The sequence below is a fragment of the Ceratotherium simum genome, chromosome 15 (genome assembly GCF_057802395.1).
Source record: "Ceratotherium simum simum isolate JZ-2026a chromosome 15, ASM5780239v1, whole genome shotgun sequence".
NCBI classification, from domain to species: Eukaryota; Metazoa; Chordata; class Mammalia; order Perissodactyla; family Rhinocerotidae; genus Ceratotherium; species Ceratotherium simum.
In genome coordinates this window covers 13055034-13073675 of record NC_141914.1, presented here as the reverse complement: position 1 = coordinate 13073675, position 18642 = coordinate 13055034, and the positions used below count along the sequence as shown (strand labels likewise).

Here is an 18642-nt window from a genome sequence, read left to right as displayed (position 1 = left end):
CTCCCCAGACCAAGCTACTATACAATTTAAAATAAGCAAAAAAGTATGCTTGAGATCTAAAAGAGTGGATTAGTAATTTAGAAAAACCCAAAAATCCTTCAAAAAATCAATTAGATATAAACTTTATAAAAATTAAAATACAGAGTACAATATTTGGAACAAACAGCAGAATAGACAGATACAGCTGAAAGGTGAATAGTGAACTGTATATCAGGTTGAGGAGCTTATTCAGAAGGCTACGACAAAGACAAAGTGATAAAAAGTATTAAAACAAAGCTAAGAAATATGCAAGCAAGAAATAAATATGTTATCACCTTGACAATAGTAATCCCAAGAAGAGAGGAGAATAAATGAATAAAAAGAAATATTTGAAGAAATAATACAGGTATATTTAAAGAATTAACAAAAAACAAAAGACATCAGGTTGAAAGAGCTACAGATGAAGGAGGTGAGAGAAAGGAAAACTTATACCGAGGCACATTATAACAAAATTTAAAGTATTAAAGACACAGATAAAATTCTTAAAGCTTTAAAATACATATAAGATTATTTCAATGATACAAAAACCAAGCTGACAACACAGTTCCTAAGAGCAACACTGGTGTGAGAGGACTGTACTAACATGTTTAAAGTATTCAAAGAAAATTTGGAAACCATAATTGTTTATTTATCTAAATTGTCATTCAATAAATATATTCTCCTCAGGCATACAAGATCCCAGGTTTATCACAAAAACAGTTACACCGAAATTTTTGAAGGAAGTTCTAAAATACAAGGAAAAATAAAAATAGAAGATATTTCTAGAGATGAGGAACATGAGGGCAAACCAATTTCTTGGTAAGGTTTATGGTGATCAAAAACAAAAATAAATAAATAAATACTAACTAACAAAAAGTGAATTCCTAAACTCCCAGAATAAAAATGCCAGACAATATCAACATGTTGGTGGTGGGGTTGGGAGTAGAGATAAGGATTAATGAAAGGGGGATGAAGAATTATCTTGAGAGAAGATAGAAAAAGTTTAATAAATCAGTAAGGGTAAATAAACACAAGTATGTATTTTATGTTAAAAGCACAGAGAGCTCAAGAAAAATCAATCTGTCAACTGCAATGCAGAGAAGGAGAAAATAAGTACAGAAAAATTTGAAATGAGATGACATAAATAAGTTCTAATATAACAGTAATTACAATGAATCAATTAAAGGATGGAAACATTCAGATTTGATTTAAAAATAGAAAGAAAAAGAAAGGTCAAGAATCAATAATGGAGAAAACAGACAAATGTACACCAAAAGAAAACTGCAAGGGTAATCTTCATATCTGACAATAGAATTTAAAACAAAAATTATCATGGGTCAAGAAGGGGTATTAAACACACGTGAAAAGAACAACAGAGGGCCTGCCCGTGGCTTAGCGGTTAAGTGCGCACGCTCCGCTGCTGGTGGCCCGTGTTCGGATCCCGGGCGTGCACCGACGCACCACTTCTCCAGCCATGCTGAGGCCGTGTCCCACATACAGCAACTAGAAGGATGTGCAACTATGACATACAACTATCTACCGGGGTTTTGGGAGAAAAATAAATAAATAAAATTATTAAAAAAAAAAAAGAACAATAGAAAAGGAATACATGACCATGATAAACATATACGTAACACACAAAACATCCTAAAACTATAACAACTGTAGTTGACAAAATTAGAAAGAATGAATTTATTGATCAACAATTATTGTTAGAGATTTTAAATAGCATCCTAAAAAACTGATAGATCAAAATGATTCTATAAGAGATACTAAAGAGATGTGTAGAAAATTAGAACATACCAACTAAAAACCTTGACTTAAGTGTGTGTGTATTCTTTTCTTTTACAAAACCTAGTCAATTATTGAAAGCATAGACATAGATACTACTAGAATGCAATCTCAAGTTAACAGGCACTCTAGGAAGAGGTAAAAAAAATTAAGAGAACAAATTATCACAGGGATATAAAAGACAATTTCTCAAAGCTTTTGAAAAGACATGATTCTTTCTCTTGAAAGAGCCTTCTTAGTGCTAAGTAGAATGAAAGGAAAATCACCCCACACTTATTTAGATACATAACAGTGAAATTTCAGAAATTTCAGAACCAAAGATGAAAAGAAAACTCTAAAATTTTCCAGGGAGAGATGCAAGAAAGAAAGAGAGAGAGAGAGGAAGCAAGAAAAGAAAGAAAGAGAGAAAGGGAGGGAGGGAGGAGAGAGGAAGAGAGGGAAGGAGGAAGGGAAGGAAGGAAGGGAGGGAGGGAGGGAGGAAGGAAGCAAGGAAGGAAGATATATATCTATCCCAGGAAATAAACAAAAAGAAAAAAGAAAAACCAGAATCATGTCAGGAGCCAGGACCCGTGTTATCTTTTCAGCAGCAGTGGTATGGGGTTCAATAATTTCCAAGTTCTGGGAAAACCATAATCTCAACCTACGATTTCATACGGGACCGATTGGTAACCTTAGGCAAAGATTTAGAAAGTTCACATTCAATATACCTTTTCTAAGGAAGTTATTTGGGAATATACTTTAGTCAAACAAGTCTGAAGATGAAAAAGAGGAAAGCATGAGGTTCAAAAAACAGTGGAATTACACCAAAACTTTAATAAAAATAAATTTCCAAATGATTGTTTGTGATAGAGCTGAAGAGTAACAATCCAAAATAAAATGGGAAATCAGTAGCCTTCAAATTCAAGTAACAGAACAAGACCCTAAAATATATCAGCCACAAATCAAAGAAGATATTTATATCTTTTCTAAATAAGAAATCAAAAGCAATTAAAAACCTCAGTAAATTGAAAAAAAAAAAGTAAACTACAACAAAGTTGTGACCCAAATATGAGGTAAACTGATTTGCCTAATCTTGAGCCATGGATAGAATATAAGAAAAGATTAAATTTGACACTAGGACCATTTGTTTTCAGTGGCACAAAGATTGTTATAATGAATCTATGAGAAAGAAATAGAACGCTATCGCTCTGCTTGTCTCTGCACTGAGTAATATTTCATTGTAAAGTAAATCCTGGGTTTTTTTGCTTTTTAATACTTAGAATTGACCTTAAGATCAAACAAGTAAGTTTAAATGCCGTTTAAAAACAAAATATGTCTTATCTACTTAGAACATATAGCAGAACAGCTGAGAGAGGTTGGGAGGTTTAAGAGAAGGAAGACAGGTGTGGAGGCAAAGATGGAGTTAATAAAGATACAACTGTCAGAGTGGGAAGTTTAAGAAGGAAAGGAGATATGTGGTACAAAGGCAAAGTTAAAGCAACTTCCAATTTTTTGAAGTTCATTAAGAATGTGTACAGATAAATGAAAAATGATCGCATAAGCATAATGCATGGAAGGGTGAGAGTGGTCGGTGAGAGAAGATGGGAATAAAGACTTAATTTTTTCATAAACTCAATAAATCATGTCTAGATAATAAATAATGTCATCTGCCTATTATTTGTTTTTAGAGAAGTAGCCCAAGAAATAAAAATAGAACGGTTTTTTTCTGGGAGAAGAGACTGGGAGATTAAAGAAATAAGCCAGAGCTGGAGGCTGCTAGCTTTTTAATGTAGCCTGTCATTTTTATTTATTTATTACCATGTTCATGTATAACTTGTTTCCTTTTAACTTATATTTTTAATAAATAGGGAAGTCTTTTTCTCAGCTAAATATATAAAAGCATACTGCTCTTGTTTAGCTAATATCCTCTCTAGCCATGGTGTGTTATTCAGGAGAGGATCAGAGCAGGAGTCACAGGAGCTGCTCCGCCAGGGTGGATTCCTTACCCATGAAGTCAGAGTTGGAATTCAGAGAAAACAGCTAAGTGCAGAGAATTAGTAGGTATTAGAAATCCATGCAGAAAGGCAGAGCCTAGAACCCAAAAGCACATATTCAGAAAACATGGTTATGAGAGAAAAAAACACTGTTAAGACAAGTTTGAACCTATGGCCAAAGCTTTTGTCTACTCATTGGATCCCCAAGCAAAAGTGTAGCCAGAAGAGAGCAAGAAAATATTACACCCAGTTAGAGACGGGCCAAAATAATGAAATCACCAGAAAGTCTCCAAAATGATTCTTGCCTGAAACTCCACAGTCACTGCTTTAAATAATCTGAATAAGAAATTACTGAAAAAAAAGTCAGTGTCCACTTCCTTCACCTGTATACAGTCGTTCTCATTATTCATAAAGTCCCCATGAACACTGCATTAGTGAAGACTCAACCGTTGCTCCTAGGGGAAAAACAGAGCTAGGTTCCTATGAGCCTCTAGTCACAATATTTTCATCAACAGATGGATACATAACCTTGTTTTATATGTATTTTTATTTACAGACACCTTATTTAATATCTATTGTTAATTCATTAACACTGAACTCATGGCCAACAGCACTGTAAGTCCCATCTAAATGAGGCTCATCTAATGTGTATTTTCTCTGTAAGGCACATCACAGGCAGCATTTTAGTATTTAGGAACACTAGACAGCCATTTAGCACTATGCTTAGAGACCATTTTAAACAGTGAAATCACCAACCAAAAGCACAAAAATGTGAAAAATGTGGCACTAAAGATATCATGAAAAGGACATTTGTTTACAGTATGAGAACTGAAACAAGAAGGCAGACTATTGTCTTGTTCAAACTAAGCTGCCAATGTGTTTTGACCTCAGCTAGAAATGTGCACAATGAGTGACTAAAATTTTGCCTCTCTGAGCATGCCTGAGAAAGACCGCAAATGTAACATGAATATTGACTTTGGGTTTACAAATAAATTTTAGCAAGTAGATGAATTCCTAAATATGGAATCTGTAAATAATGAAGATCTACTGTGTAAATATGCATACATATTCACACATATATAATATAAATTATGAGGATCTACTGTATACACTCACACTTATGCATGCATGTGTGTGTGCGTGTGTGTGTAACCTAGGAAAATTAAAAAATATCAGCAGGTGCATTTCATTTCCCTGCCATTTTCTCTGCTGATATTAAAGAAAAAGGACTATTATTCTTAATGTGATAACAGCAACCTCTTTGATTTAGTTTGCTGCAATTGACATAAATTTGAATAATTTTTCCAGGCTGGGCTAGTATCTTGGAGGTGTTATTGTAATGATGATGATAGTCATAAAAATATTTTATGCAATTTCTTTCACATGAAAATTAGCATGCGCCTTTCACATTGCCATCTCATAATTAATGCCATATGTCTTTTTTATTGAAAAGACAGTTTGGGCTGATGTAGCAGGAGAACATTCTTTCAAGCCTGTTCTAAATTACATTACTTACAAAAACATCTTTTCCTGAAAACACTATAAGAATATTACCATTTTTCTTCATAATCAGATTTTTATGTCTACATAACAGGTTTAGTCATTGTTTACATGGAAAAGTACCAATTAGTATAAATAGTTCTATCCTTCCTTTTCCATCTTTTTTCATTCTGTATCTTCTTTTACTTTAGTGACTTTAAATCCTTCAATAGTCTTTTGGACAATCATCTTTTGGATAATATATACACCTGTGTAATATATATTGGATAATATATACACCTGTGTAACCACTGAAATTAAGATATAAAGCATTTCTATCACCCCACAACGTTTCGTACGTGTCTCTTTTCAGCTAATCCAACCCATCCCAGTCCTTGGAAATCGCTGATTTGATTTCTGTTACTAAAGATTATTTTGACTTTTTAACATTTCAGATAAATGGACTCATACAGTATAAACTTATTTGCATCTGGTTTATTTCCTACAACATAATATTTTTTATATTCATCCATGCTATTGCCTGTATCAGTAGTTTGTTTCTTTTTATTGTTTATTAGCATTCCGTTGTACAAATTTATGAAAATATGTTTATCAGTTCACCTACTAATAAATATCTGGGTTGTTTTCAGTTTCTGGCTCTTATGAATAAAGCTACTAAGAACATTCCCATGCAAGTCTTTTTAATGAACAGGTGTTCACAAATCTCGTTGATAAAAGTGAAATTCTTGAGTGATATAATAGGTATACATTTATATTTGTAAGAAATTCCCAAACAGTTTTCTAAAGTGGCTCTGTCATTTTACACTCCCACCTCCTTGTCAACATTTGTTGTTGTAAATTTTTTTAATTTTAGCCATTCCATTGGATGGGGAATTGTATCTAATTGTGATTTTAACTTGGATTTTCCTGATAACTAATGATGCTAACCATCCTTTCAATGCTTACTTGCCTTTCATATATCTTCTTTTGTGAAATGTCTGTTCCACTATTTTGAGATTTTGCCCATTTTCCCATTGCATTGATTTGTTTTTCTTTCTGTGATAGCCAGTGTATCTATATACCTATCTCTATCTATCTCTATGTATTATAAATAAATATATCAATACAAAGTTTTGAAATCATAGTAGTGCAAGTGCTCCAGCTTTGTTCTTATTTTACAAAACTATTTTAATTATTTTAGATTGTATTTTCATGTCAATTTTAGAATCAATTTCTTGTCTATTTCTACCAAAATACATCTGTTGGCATTTTTATTTAGATTGCGTGGAATCAACAATTAAATTGGGGGAAAATTAACACCTTAACATTGGATCTCCCAATACATGAACCTAGCATATCTCACCATTTATTTAGGCCTCCTTTCCTTCCTCTCAGCATTATTTTGTAGCTTTCAGTGTACAAGGCTAGTAACTATTTTGATAAATTTATCTCTAAATATTTCATGTTTTTTGACGTGTCATCCATTTTTAAATTAGTTTCTACAATCATTTTTATACCATATATTCAGAAATAATAAATTTAGAGGGGACATTAATAGAGTTAATCCAATTACAGAGTTAAGTCAAGTATCTACTAGAACTTCTAATCTGCTCTATAGCCTCACAACTCAATGACAGGTGTGTCCCTTGCCCATTTCCAGTGATAAGAAACACCCTTCTTTTTCACTTTGCATTATACCCTCAATGTCCATCCATGTTGTCACAAATGGCTGGATTTCGTCGTTTCTTATGGCTGAGTAGTATTCCATTGTGTATATATACCACAGCTTCTTTATCCATTCGTCCCTTGATGGGCACTTAGGTTGCTTCCAAGTCTTGGCTATCGTGAATAAGGCTGCAATGAACACAGGGGTGCATGTACCTTTGCAAATTGGTGTTTTCAAGTTCTTTGGATAAATACCCAACAGTGGAATAGCTGGATCATATGGTAGTGAAATAAGTCAGAGGGAGAAGGTCAAATACCGTATGATTTCCTTCATTAAGTAGTAGATAATAACAACAATAAACAAATACATAGGGACAGAGATTGGATTGGTGGTTACCAGAGGGGAAGGGGGGAGGGAGGAGGGTGAAAGCGATAATTCGGTACATGTGTGTGGTGATGGGTTGTAATTAGTATTTTGGTGGTGAACATGATGTAGTCCATGCAGAAATAGAAGTACAATGATGTACACCTGAAATTTTTACAATGTTATAAACCAATGTTACTGCAATAAACAAAAAATTAAAAAAAAATAAATAAATAAATAAAAGAAGTCTTTACATATTCAAAAAAAAAAAAAAAAAAAAAAGAAACACCCTTCTTGTTAAAGCAACCCATTGTAGTTTTTTTAAGTCGTTTTGATTAGGAGATTTTTTTTATGTTAAAGTGAAAGTTATACCCTTACATTTTTCACCTACCTCCTGAAAACTTTATAAAACAATTCTAATTGATCTTTAATATAAAAGTCCCTCAAATATTTGAAGACGACTATCAAGTTTGTTTATTTGTTTTCTGACTGGCCTTTTCTCCAAAGTGAATATTCCTAGTTATTCTAATAGTTAATTATGTGGCACCATCTGAGGTTCCGGCAATCCACGTGATTGTTGTCCAGACAGCTCCAGTACGTGAATATCCTTCAAAGGTGATATCCAGAACTAAACACAGTGCTTACAGTGCAGCCTGTAGCATACCAGATGTAATGGGAAGATTATCCCTAAACTCGGACAATCCTGTAGTTTCACAATTTGGTCCTAAAGGCTCTTGGAATTGGATGTTCAACAATTAGATGAATCAGTTCTTTGGTTAAGTGTGCTAGGAACTCTTGAGCAATGTTCACTTTTGTTTGTTTGTTTACCTATCTGTTTCTCAAAGTTCCCCTTAGTTTTCTGTTGCAGTGTTCTGTTCTGCAAAAACAATTTTTCATCAACAGATGCCAAAACAATTGCTCTCACAATGAAGACCTATTTGTTGAAAAATAGGTCATCCTTTTTGTGCCTGGTTTTATGCTACCTACACATGACTTTTATTTCTGCTTTTAGACTAGATAGACACCATGTTGAGTGAACACGAAATACGTCTCCAATTCTAATTGGATACAGGCTTAGTTAATCAAGAGAAAAGGTCAACAATTAACATAAATGAACATAAACACTTTACCCCTGATGTAAGCCAGGTAAAATAAGAATTTTATGCAATCAAAGAAGAATGTAAATCTATATGCTAATTAACCCTTTATACCTTGGGTAAGTTCAAAGTTTTTAGTTGTTTATTTTCGAAGAAGAATGTGAGTAGATAGCAATAAGTGCAGTATGTTTCATGAAAGAACAAATATTTGGAAGTAAGTAAAGTTATTTTAAATTTAGGTTTAAAATCACTTTAATAATATCTAATTTGCAAAAAAAGACATATCAGATAATTAAATTTTTACTTATGCTTAAATGCCTATTAATTTACAAAAGGATTCTTCATCATAGCTTTACTTATAATAGGAAACTCTTGAGTATAATTAAACTGATATTAATTATGAGCATTTCAGATGATCAAATGGTCATCTCTGATTAATATATATTAAATTAACCAAAGAGAGTCGTGTTAGCAAGATGGCAGAAAAAGAGGTTCCAGCCCTCATTCTCCCACAGAAACAACAATTTAGCAACCATCCACGGACAAAAAAGCCTTCCTGAAATCTCCAGAATCCAGGTGAGGTTATGGCACCCTGGAGGAGCACAGAAATGAGAAAAGATGCATTGAAAAGGGTAAGGAAAACAGCGTTGCTCTACCTGTGCCACCTCTCTCCTGAATCAGCACACCACACAGCCCTGAGCGAGATCCCTCAGTCCATGTGTTTTCCTGTGAGAGGAAGATAGTGAAATGAGCACCTGACTTCCACAGAAGAGCATCTCCTTCTATCACACCTCACCCAGAACACTGAGGGAATCATCATGGTTAGGTAATTTAGGGGTAGCTAAGAAGAGAGAAAAGGGGCAGGAGCTCTCAAGAACCAGGATGAAGATCTCAACAGCCAGCCCATGGCTCCAGGTAGCGGGCTTGCCCCTTTCCCCAGGCAGCAGATTCATCCACCCTGGGACCCTGGCACTGGGCCCACCCTCCCTTAGACCCTGGAAGCTGGCTGATGGAGGTGGCATGGTTGCTGAAAGGAAAGGGTCTCTTGGTATTCAAAGTAGCACCTTTCCTATAATTATGGAAGACAATTGCTGTAGGGCCACACAGCTGGTATTCTGTATGCAGCTCTCAGAGCTACAGATCTCAGGGCTGTGATTAAACCAGACAGTTACTAGATACCTCTGTCACCGACTAAATGCCCCAAGTAACTCAAAGGAGGTTTTGAAAGCACTTAGCTATTTCTCCAAGTTGTTTTTCAGTTATGTTAAGAGATGCAATGACCAATCACCCAGAATCAGTACAAACCCCAGAGCGATGCCTGAGCACATGGGCTGAGAAGCGTCCAAAAGTTACCTCGCTTCATTTTGATGTTAAGATCTCCACCCCAGAAGGAGCTTAGGCTTTATTAGCATAACAAGTGATGTATGTGAAAGCATGTTTTCAAACTATGCCTGCATGAGCTTATTCCCACCTCTACATGTGATGATGAAACTTCCCTTCTGAATATTCATTCTCCATCTGAAATAAAAGGTGTCTGTTTTCCCTTGCTCTGAGAGCCATGGCTTTGGAAGGGATTCCCCATGGTCTCCCTATTTGCTGCAAATAAATTGTACTTTGTGTGACAACTACTTCTGGTGAAGGCTCTGATTTCAACTCACCAAGAAGTGAACCCACTTTGGTTGAGTAACACCACCTCAAGCAAATATTTAGAAGTTGCTGTCACTAGTAATATTGAACTAAACCCTAAAAACCAAAATAAAGGAAAAATTTGGAAACATTACATTAAGAAAATTTTTTCTTTTATATCTATAGAAGTAATTCATAAGAACAAAGTAAAAAATGAGTAGATATATGAAAAATCGTATACAATATAAAAATGTATTATAAAACCTAAGTGAATGTAAAACTAAAATTTTAATTACTATAAAATTTTGATACCATTCTGAGATAATAAGAAAATAGACCATTATGTGAGACATTTGAGATATTCAAAGTTTAAATGATAGTCTAAGAGCCCTTTCAGATCAGATATAAGAATACCTATATTTCTGGCTCTAACACTCTGCCCATGTGTTTATAAATTATAATTGGCTATATATATCTTTGATGAGCTTTTTATTCCTCAAGTAGAAGTGCTGTGGTAGGTAGATATGCTACTAATTTTGAAGGTGGGAAGATATAATAATTGGGAAAAATGGGTCATAGAAGCATAAAAAAATATTTAAGTTCATGCAACCTTAGTCTCGGGCTAACCAATAAAGATTATGCTTAGATACATGTCAGTCTCCTGTGTTACTAGAAATTGGTATGGGACTCCTGCCCTTTTATGGTTCTCAGTTAACCTTAAAGATGACTCATTGAGACAACTGTGGAAATGACAGATGGTCTAAATTTTGTCATCAAAGAAAGAATTACAACAAACTTAAGAAAAAACTCTTTTATGTATGTATGTATTTTGCTGTAACATTGCCTTAGTATTAAGATTTTTAAGGTTTTTATGTTCATTACACACATATTTATTTACTGTTTAAAATAGGCCAGACACTAGGAAAGCTGCTAGTGTAATAATGGCAAAACAAGATGCTCTGAAATAGCATATGTTTATGTGGAGAATATAGACAAGAGTGGTTTAGGGGCAAAAATTAGTCTAAATTAATACTGCAACAGAATTCATTTCTTTCTTTCTTTTGTTTTTTGCATTAGAATTCCTTTCTTAAAAGTAGACAACTTTGTTTAGCAAAACACCTTACGGAGCGATAACCTTCAAATCATGACTGAGATTGGCTGGGCATCAGAGATAGTTAAAATGTAAAAAATGGATAGTTAAAAGATGAAGGATGAAGAGAAAGGAGATGGAGTTGAAGGAGGGCTTGAGAATATCAGAGGGGACCAGAACTTTAGAAGAGATAACCAGTTTCTCTAGAGGTGTAAATAAGTGTTTTGTTAGTGGCTTTGAGTTGCTTCTGACTCCTAGCAATCCCATGTACAGTAGAGCAGAACCTTGTCTGGTATTTCTGTCCCATCCTCTCACCTTCTGATGCTACATCAGACAATGCTTCACTGCTGTTCACAGGGTTTTCAGGGCCAATTTTTTCAGAAGTGGGTGGCCAGGTCCTTCTTCCCAGTCTGTCTAATCTAAAAGCTCCACTGAAACCTGTCCGCTATGGGTGACTCTGCTGGTATTCAAAATACTGATGGCATAGCTTTCAGCATCACAGCAACACGCAGCCGCCACAGTGTGACAACCAACAGATGGGTAGTCTGGTTCCCTGACCAAGAAATGAACCCATGCCATGGCAGTGAGAGCCCTGAATCCTAACTGCTAGAACACCAGGGCTGGCTCCATGAACAAGTGAGAGACTTAAAAATATAGGAATGCCTATTATTAATTTTTAATTTGTTGCTGTTCTGTGCTGGCTATAATGTAAATCCACTTAGTTTCTTCACATCTTCAGTCACACAGTCTTGAATTAGTGATATATCAGGAAGATAAGGTGGAGAATAAATATATAACCACATGCCTAGGATTTATGTGGTATCTAGCAGTGCAATGCAGGAGGGAAAAGAACAACACAGAAAAAAGGCAAAATACAAAATGGATATCAAAAACTCAGTGGAGATAGGTATATTGAAATGGATGCTGGTTTTCCCATCATGTATGTGAATTGCATAAGTTATCCATTAATACAGTTCAGTGTTGAGGTGGTTAATTTTATGTGTCAACTTGACTCTGCCACAGGGTGCCCAGATATCTGGTTAAACATTTGGCTGAGTCCGTGAGGATGTTTCTTGATGAGATTAACATTGGAATTGGTAGAGTGAGTAAAGCAAATTGCTCTCCCCAATATGAGTGGACCTCATCCAATACATTGAAGGCTTGAATAGAACAAAAAGCTGAGTAAGGAAGTATTTGCTCTCTCTGCCTGTCTTTGAGCTGGGACATCAGCCTTCTCCTGCCTTCAGACTCAAATTTGGACTGGAACTTATACCATTGGCTCTCTTAGTTCTCATATGCATACTTGGACTGGAACTTACACTATCAGCTCTCCTCTTCTAGGACTCTCAGACTCAGACTAGAACTATACCATTGGCTCTCCCAGATCTCTAGCTTGCCAACTGCAGATCTTGGGACTTCACAGCCTCCATAACCGTGTGAGCCAATTTCTTTTGGTAAATCAATCAATCAGTAAATAGATAGATAGATAGACAAGACATCCTGTTGGTTTTTTTTCTCTGGGGAACCCTGACTAATATAGATTTTGGTACTGAGAGTGGATATAGAGGAACAGAATTTTAAGGATGAGTTTTCTGAATTGGTTCTGGGGTTTTTGAAATTGACTGTCTCTAATCCAGCAAGATTTGAGGATGCTAAGTGACCCTACTTTCAGTAGTAAAAAGAGTACTAATAGTTCGTGGCATGATCTGGCAATAGAGACAGGCAAAATATCATCATTGGATACTCTTAACCAACCACTTATGAGAAGCAAGGTTCTGGGTGACTGTGTATATGATACTTTCAAACATTTTGGGCAAACTAATGTATATAATGAGATTGGCTGGTTGTTCCTATTATCCTTGGACAAAGTGGGGAAAGAAAATGATGAGCTCAGATATTTGAATTACCAGCTCAAGCACTGCATAAATGACCTGGAAGCTTCTATGTGTGCCCTGAAAGAGAGCTTTAACTCCTTTAGCCATAGGGCTGAGGTTGGTGAAAATCAGATGTAGGAACTCATTCTTCAATGGACTGAATTACAGCACAAGTTGAACTCCCAGCTTCACAGGGTGTTCACTGCTAAAGTGAGGGCATTGATTGGGAAAGAATGGGATCCTGTAAGTTGGAATAGGGACATTGAGCCCCTAAATTCTCTTCATTCTTCTTTGCCAAAGGAAGACGCCTCCTCACCCCCAGAAGTAGTGACTTCCCTACCCCAGTAGTAACAGCTTCCCCACTCACAGTGGCAGCAGCCCTGAACCTTGGTCTGAGGGGATTAACACTGCTTTGCCAGAGGAAACAGTAATGGCCTCCCCTGAGGCAATTGTCATGCAAGACAATGCTGATTCTCCTCAGGACCCTTCCCCAACACCCCTTTTTGCACCTGTACTATAACCAGACTCAAGTCCCAGTAGGCCCCTACAGGTGAGGTACAAAGTAAAACTCACGAGGAGGTGCATTACACACCAAAAGAACTACTTGAGTATTCTGATCTATACAGATAGAAATCCAGAGAACGCTGTGGGAATGGACAATAAGGGTGTGAGAAAACAGCTGAAAGAACATAAAGTGGGATCAAGGTGAATTTGTTGATATGGGCTACTAAACAGAGATTCTGCAGGGAAGTTAGAAACAGCTCAAATAATTCATTTGGTTGGCTGGCTGAACCATGGAACAAAAAGTGGCCCACAGTGAGTGAGGTGGAAAAGCCTACCCTGCCTTGGTTTAATGTAGAAGAAGGGATTCAAAGGCTTAGGTAGTTTGGAATGTTAGAACTGATTTGTCATTGAAGACTGACTTACAATGGGAGGGTCCAGAAGACATACCTTCTCCCAATACTTTAAGAAATAAATTTATAAGTGGAGCCCCAGCATCCTTGTAGAGCTCTGGGATCACTCTTCTCTGTAGGCCAGACATTAGAGTGGGAACTGCAATCATTGAATTGGGAAACCTAAATATAATGGGAGAAATTGGATTCCGAGGTGGCAGTGGTCAAATGACAAGGCGAGTGTGGTTACCCTAATGAACAACAGAGTCAACCAGCAATCAGAATAGTTTGACGTGGGGCTGGCCCCATGGCTTAGCGGTTGAGTGTGTCTGCTCCGTTACTGGTGGCCCGCGTTCGGATCCCAGCCGTGCACTGATGCACCGCTTCTCTGGCCATGTTATGGCGGCGTCCCACATACAGCAACTAGTAGGATGTGCAACTATGACATACAACTATCTACTGGGGCTTTGGGGAGAAAAAGGGAAAAAAAAAGGAGGAGGATTGGCAATAGATGTTAGCTCAGGGCCGGTCTTCCTCAGCAAAAAGAGGAGGATTGGCATGGATCTTAGCTCAGGGCTGATCTTCCTCACAAAAGAAAAAAAAGAATAGTCTGACGTAAGCAGACCTGTGGTGTTGGCTAGGTGATCATGGTTTTCCTAGAAGTAAAATAAATAGAAATCTTTCGTAAATTCTAATTTGATCTATACAAGCAGAACAGTTCTAGGTCAAGGGAATAGAAGTCTAACCTGAACCATAAAAACAGAGAGTCATGGCCCCTCAATCAATTCCCATCTTGAGCTGTTTTAGAAACCTAGAATCCCTCAAGTGAAGGAGAGGCTGGGTCCTCATGAGGAAGGACCCTGGTACACTGCTAAAAATATGTACCATTAATCTTTCTCCTAGACTTTGGCAAAAAAGCCTATGCCTTTTATCAGAGTAACTGTGCATTGGGGAAAAGGAAATAATAGGAACTTTTAGGGACTACCAAACATTGGCTCTGAACTGACACTAATTCTAGGAGATGCAAAATGTCACTTTGGTCTACCAGTCAGGGTAGGTATTTATGGAGGTCAGATAATCAATGGAGTTTTAGCTTGGGCTCCATCTCACAGTGGGCCCAATGGATCCCCAAACTTATCCATAGTTATTTCCCCAGTGCTGGAACTCATAATTGGAATAGACATACTCAGCCACTGGCAAAATCCCCACCTTGGTTCCCTGACTGATGCAGTGAGGACTGTTACGGTGAGAAAGGCCACGTAGAAGCCACTAGAACTGCCATTACCTAGAAAAATAGTAAACCAAAGGCAATATCACATTTCTGGAGGGATTTCAAGTTCTGGAGGGATTCAAGGACTTGAATGATACAGGGTGGTGATTCCCACCACATCCCCTTTCAACTCTCCGATTTGGCCTGTGTAGAAGACAGATGGATCTTGGAGACTGACAGTGGATTACTGTAAGTTTAACCAGGTAATGACTCCAATTGTAGCAATTGCCGCTGCAGAATCAGATGTAGTTTCATTGCTTGTACAAATTAATACATCCTCAGTACCTGGTATACAACTACTGGTCTGGCAAATGCCTTTTCCTCCCCCATCTCTGTCAATAAGGCCCATCAGAAGCAGTTTCTTTTCAGCTGGCAAGGCCAGCAATACACTTTCACTGTCCTACCTCAAGGGTATATAAACTCCAGCTCTAGGTCATAATTCAGCTTTCAGGGATCTTGATCAACATTCCCTTCCACAAGATAGCATACTGGTCCATTCCATTGATCACTTTATGCTGATTGGACCTAGTGGGCAAGAAGTAGCAACGATTATAGATTTATTGGTAAGACATTTGTGTGTCAGAAGGTGGGAAATAAATGCAACAAAAATTTAGGGAACCTTCTACTTCAGTAAAATTTCTAAGGTCCAGTAGTATGGGGCATGTTGAGATATCTTTCTAACGTGAAAAGTAAGTTGTTGCATCTGGCCCCTCCTACAACCAAAAAAGAGGCATAATACCTAGAGGGACTCTTTGGAATTTGGAGGCAACTTATTTATCATTGGGGTGTGCTACTCTGGTCTATCTACCAAGGAACCCAAAAAGCTGCCATTTTGAGAAGGGTCCAGAACAAGAGAAGACTCTGCAACAGGTCCAGGCTGCTGTACACACTGCACTGCCACTTGGCCACATGATCCAACAGATCCAATGGTACTTGAAGTGTCAGTAGTAGATTGGGATGCTGTTTGGTGTCTTTGGCAGGCTCCCATAGGTGAATCACAGTGTAAACCCTTAGGATTTTGGAAGAAAGCCCTGCCATCCTCTGTGGATAACAACTTTCCTCTTGAGAAACAGCTCATGGCATCCTATTAGGCCCTAGTAAAAACTGAACGCTTAACCATTGGCCACTAAGTTACTGTGTGACTTGAGTTTCCCATCGTGAACTAGGTATTAAGTGACCCACCAAGCCATAAAGTTGGATGTGCACAGCCGCATTCCATCATCAAATCAAGTGGTACATAAGTGACTAGGCCTGAGCAAGGCCTGAAGGCTCAGGTAAACTACATGAGAAGTGCCCTAAATGCCCATGGTCCCCACTCCTACTACACTGCTGTCTCTCTCCCAGCCTGCACCTATGGCCTCATGGCCAGCTCCCTACAATCGCTTGACAGAGAAAGAGAAGACTCAGCCCTGGTTTACAGATGGGTTTGCGCAGTATGCATGTTCCCCCTGAAAGTCGACAGCTGCGGCACCACAGCCCCTTCTAGGACATCCCTGAAGGACAGTGGTGAAAGGAGATCCTCCCAGTGGGCATAACTTCGAGCACTGCCTCTGGTTGTTCACTCTGCTTGGAAGGAGAAATGGCCAGATATACAATTATACACTGATTCATGGGCTGTGGCCAATTGTTTGGCTGGATGGTAAGGGGCCTGGAAGGAACACGATTGGAAAATTGGTGACAAGGAAATTGGGGAAGAAGTATGTAGATAGTCCTATATGAATAGGTAAAAAACATGAAGATATTTGTGTCCCATGTGAGTGTTCACCAAAGGGTGATCTCAGCAGGGGAGGATTTTAATAATCAAGTGGATAGTTATTCATTCTGTGAATACCAGTCAGCGTCTTTCCCTAGCCACCCCAGTAATTACCCAAAGAGCTTCTAAACAAAGTGGCCACAGTGGTATAGATGGAAGTTATGCATGGGCTCAGCAACATGGACTTTCACTCACAGTAACCCACCCAGCTATGGCTACTGCCAAGTGCCCAATTATTCAGCAGCAAATATCAGTGCTAAATCCTCAATATGGCACCATTGCCTGGGTTGCTCAGCCAGCTATCCAGTGGCAGCTTGATTACACTAAACCACTTCCATCATGGAAGGAGCAGCATTTTGTTCTTACTGGAGTAAATACTTACTCTGGATATGGATTTACCTTCCCTACATGCAATGCTTCTACCAAAATACCATCTGTGGACTTACAGATTGCCTTATCCACTGTCATGGTATTCCACACAGCATTGCTTCTGATCAAGGAATTCGCTTCACAGCAAATGAAGTGTGGCAATGGGCCCATGTTCAAGGAATTCACTGGTCTTACAATGTTCCCCACTATAATGAAGCAGCTGGTTTGATAGAATGGTGGAATGGCCTTTTTAAGGCCACTTAGTTACAGAGTCAGTTGGATGGCAATACCTTGCAGGATTGGGGCAAGTTTGTCCATAAGACTGTATAATATCTGAATCAGTATCTAATATATTGTGCTGTTTCTCCTATAATCGGGATTCATGGGTCCAGGAATTAAGCGGGAGAAATGAGAGTGATATCACTCACTATCAGCCCTAGTGATCCTCTAGAAAAATTTTTGCTTGCTGTCACTGTGACCCTATGCTCTGCTGACCTGGAAGTATTTGTTCCAAGGGGAGGAATGCTTCTACTATGAGACACAACAATGATTCCACTGAAACAGAAGTTAAGATTGCTGCCCAGACACTTTGGACTCCCATGCCTCTGAATCAACAGGCCAAGAAGGGAGTTACTGGCTGGCTTGGGTGATTGATTCTGACTACAAAGGGGATACTAGACTGCTTCTCCACAATGGAGGTAAGGAAGAGTACAGGACATCTCTTAGGGCATCTCTTAGTATTACCATGACCTGGTACTAAGGTCAATGTAAAACTACAATAATCAAATCCAGTCAGGACTACTAATTGCCTAGAGTCTTTAGGAATGAAGGTTTGGATCACCCCATGAGGCAAAGAACCACAACCAGCTGAGGTGTTTGCTGAAGTAAAGGGAAAAGAATGAGTAGTGGAATAAGGTAGTTATAAATACCAGCTACAAGGACATGACCACTTGGAGAAATGAGGACTGTAGTTGTCATGAGTATTTCTTCCTTATTTATTATGAATATGTCTGTGTGTATGTATAGCAAATGTCTTTGTTTTCTTCCCTGTCTTATTTCCTTATCTTGTAACAGAAGATGGTTGACTTTATACCATAGTAGTTAAGTATTGTCATTTTACATCATAATATTTAAGTTATGGGATATCAAGGAGAAGAATAAATATCACTCTTCAGGGGAAGGGGTTAGTGGATTTTTGGTTGTATATAGCATAGTTATATCTTATGTTAGATGGAATTATGGCCTTATTATTTCCTTGATTTGGAGATTAAGTATGGCTGAAAGAGATGCATATGGGTGCCAAGTTGAAAAGGGATAGACTTGTGATGGTTAATTTTATATGTCAACTCGACTGGGCGAAAGGGTGCCCAGATATTTAAA

At 37.7% G+C, this 18642-nt stretch overlaps 1 pseudogene; it reads left to right on the top strand.

Moving 5' to 3' along the window:
* Positions 1 to 13407: 13407 nt before the first annotated feature.
* On the top strand, positions 13408 to 17799 carry LOC106802839 (uncharacterized; annotated as a pseudogene).
* The last annotated feature ends 843 nt before the right edge of the window (positions 17800 to 18642 follow it).